The sequence below is a fragment of the Nerophis lumbriciformis genome, linkage group LG20 (assembly GCF_033978685.3).
Source record: "Nerophis lumbriciformis linkage group LG20, RoL_Nlum_v2.1, whole genome shotgun sequence".
Classification (NCBI taxonomy): Eukaryota; Metazoa; Chordata; class Actinopteri; order Syngnathiformes; family Syngnathidae; genus Nerophis; species Nerophis lumbriciformis.
The window spans coordinates 458827-462681 of record NC_084567.2 but is presented as its reverse complement, the minus strand read 5'-3'; positions in this window follow the sequence as shown (position 1 = coordinate 462681).

Here is a 3855-nt window from a genome sequence, read left to right as displayed (position 1 = left end):
TTTGCTGACGACGTCATCAGTGACATCATCAGTGACATCATCAGTGGTCACACCTTCTTTTAATGAATGTGCTCGTTAAAGCAGCAGCATTGTTGAAGTGCTGCTTTTGTCTCATGTTGCCAGACTTTTATGACTCCGCTTTTATAGCCCCTCTAGGCCCCCCTGCTAGGCAGCAGGCCTCATTATGGACACCTGCTTCTCATTGGACCACCACCTTTCATCTTTAATAGCTCATTACTTTCCTTACCTAGCGGCTACTGCTAACCACACAACAACTGTGACGTAGCGGCTAATGCTAACCACACAACAACTGTGACGTAGCGGCTAATGCTAACCACACAACAACTGTGACGTAGCGACTAGTGCTAACCACACAACAACTGCGACGTAGCGGCTAATGCTAACCACACAACAACTGTGACGTAGCGGCTAATGCTAACCACACAACAACTGTGACGTAGCGGCTAATGCTAACCACACAACAACTGTGACGTAGCAGCTAATGCTAACTTCACAAAGACGCTACGGGAGCCCTTTAAGAATGTTGTCAGCATAAAGACGTGTAATCAAAAGATTTATTTTTTACACGATCACAACTTTATTTGACTTGGTTAAGTCTTTGGAAAGAAAAGACTCATGCTAGCAATGTTTTAGCATGAGTGATTGAACAGTTTGCATGTTGTGTTTGGAGGAAAGTGCTTCAATTTCACTTTTTTAAAGCATCCTGAGCGCCCAGTGGGGGCCGGGGGGGGTCCCAGGGGCGGGGGCCCCCAGCCAATAAAGACACAGGAATCTCACCTGAGGAGCTTTCATGCAGCAGGACAAAATCTCTCTGCTGTCAAGCTCCTCCCACACAGGAAGTCAAGCTCCTCCCACACAGGAAGTCAACGCTGCAGGTCAGAAACATTCTGAAATAAAACCTGAGCACTTTTGGGTTTTTTTTACAAAAGATGTAAAACAGAAAGTTGAAAGTCTGCACAATATCATCTTTCACTAACACTTTTATCTTTGAATTATTGGCATTTTATTGCAATATATTACTATTTTTATTACTCTGTGTAATTTTTAAATATTTATTATTTCAACTTATTACCGTAGCATTATTGTACGATTTTATTAATAGTAGTAATCTGATCAACCCAGTTCAGTAATGTTGTATTATTATTGTAGAAGTGTTCATTTGTATTATGTATTTTCTATTGATCATTTGAAGTATTTGCTTATTATTAGTACAAGTGTGTTTGTATTTTATCAATAGTAATATAAGCCTTAGCATGATCTTATTTATGGTAGTAATATTATTTAATTTAATTAGTATTTTGTAATTTACTTTATAAAATTATAGTGTAATTGTTTTAATTATAAGGACAAGCAGTAGAAAATGGATGAATGGATATTGTATAAATATTTAATAATTTAGCACAGATTTGATTAGATTTTTATTAAGGATCCCCAATACAGAAAAAAATAAAAGCATCAATAAGAAAGCAAGCAAACAATTTACAGTCACAGAATAATATAAATATAACTACACAATATAAAACCAAACAAGTCATCAACGAGCAGACTAATTTAAAGACTCAGTTAAAATATTACTCTTTTGGACGAGCACACAGCCAGAACCATGGAATCAATAGCCACAGGGGATGTCGACAGACAACTTCAGACCATGACTACTATCATTGTTTCTTCTGGAGCAGAGAGGTTCAGTGTGGAAGAGGACAAGCCCATCAGTTCCAACTACACCTTGAACCAAAGGGCAGGAAAGATCCATCAACTGCGGCAGGAGCTCCGGTCCCTGGCAAGACAATACAAGGCAGCATTTGAGGAGGAGAAGGCGCCATTGGCTGAACTACGGAACATCACCAGGAAGAAACTCAATGGCACAGGAGGCGCAGTAGACAGAGAGCCAGGAAACTAACTACAAACCCCGTTTCCATATGAGTTGTGAAATTGTGTTAGATGTAAATATAAACAGAATACAATGATTTGCAAATCCTTTTCAAGCCATATTCAGTTGAATATGCTACAAAGACAACATATTTCATGTTCAAACTCATAAACTTTATTTTTTTTTTGCAAATAATAATTAACTTAGAATTTCATGGCTGCAACACGTGACAAAGTAGTTGGGAAAGGGCATGTTCACCACTGTGTTACATGGCCTTTCCTTTTAACAACACTCAATAAACGATTGGGAACTGAGGAAACTAATTGTTGAAGCTTTGAAAGTGGAATTCTTTCCCATTCTTGTTTTATGTAGAGCTTCAGTCGTTCAACAGTCCGGGGTCTCCGCTGTCGTATTTTAGGCTTCATAATGCGCCACACATTTTTGATGGGAGACAGGTCTGGACTGCAGGTGGGCCAGGAAAGTACCCGCACTCTTTTTTTTACGAAGCCACGCCGTTGTAACACGTGTTGAATGTGGCTTGGCATTGTCTTGCTGAAATAAGCAGGGGCGTCCATGAAAAAGACGGCGCTTAGATGGCAGCATATGTTGTTCCAAAACCTGTATGTACCTTTCAGCATTAATGGTGCCTTCACAGATGTGTAAGTTACCCATGCTTTGGGCACTAATGCACCCCCATACCATCACACATGCTGGCTTTTACACTTTGCGTCGATAACAGTCTGGATGGTTCGCTTCCCCTTTGGTCCGGATGACACGATGTCGAATGTTTCCAAAAACAATTTGAAATGTGGACTCGTCAGACCACAGAACACTTTTCCACTTTGCATGAGTCCATCTTAGATGATCTCGGGCCCAGAGAAGCCGGCGGCGTTTCTGGGTGTTGTTGATCAATGGCTTTGGCTTTGCATAGTAGAGCTTTAACTTGCACTTACAGATGTAGCGACCAACTGTATTTAGTGACAGTGGTTTTCTGAAGTGTTCCTGAGCCCATGTGGTGATATCCTTTAGAGATTGATGTGGGTTTTTGATACTGTGCCGTCTGAGGGATGGAAGGTCACGCTCATTCAATGTTGGTTTCCGGCCATGCCGCTTACGTGGAGTGATTTCTCCACATTCTCTCAACCTTTTGATGATATTATGGAGCGTAGATGTTGAAATCCCTACATTTCTTGCAATTGCACTTTGAGAAACGTTGTTCTTAAACTGTTCGACTATTTGCTCACGCAGTTGTGGACAAAGGGGTGTACCTCGCCCCATCCTTTCTTGTGAAAGACTGAGCATTTTTTGGGAAGCTGTTTTTATACCCAATCATGGCACCCACCTGTTCCCAATTAGCCTGCACACCTGTGGGATGTTCCAAATAAGTGTTTGATGAACATTCCTCAACTTTATCAGTATTTATTGCCACCTTTCCCAACTACTTTGTCACGTGTTAAAGTTAATGATTATTTGCACAAAAAAAATAAAGTTTATGAGTTTGAACATCAAATATGTTGTCTTTGTAGCATATTCAACTGAATATGGCTTGAAAAGGATTTGCAAATCATTGTATTCCGTTTATATTTACATCTAACACCATTTCCCAACTCGTATGGAAACAGGGTTTGTATTTTATATTTGAATTATTTATATCTTATAAAGTGAGTACAATAGTATGTAATATTATTGTATAATTATTTATTATTGATTATTTTTAGTACAAGTGTATTTGTATCATTCTGTTAATAGTTAATAGTCATATTTGTAGTATTATTTTTATCACCGTTTTATTTAATTAGTACTTGATTGTTTTTGTAATATTTTATTAGTAGTACTTGATAAATTATAGTGCAATTGTATTATTAGTAGTATTATTATTAGTATTGTTTTGATACTATAATATTTTGTATTATTGTTTTATTGTAATATTTCATTAGTATTAATTGTTACTCTTATCATTTTAT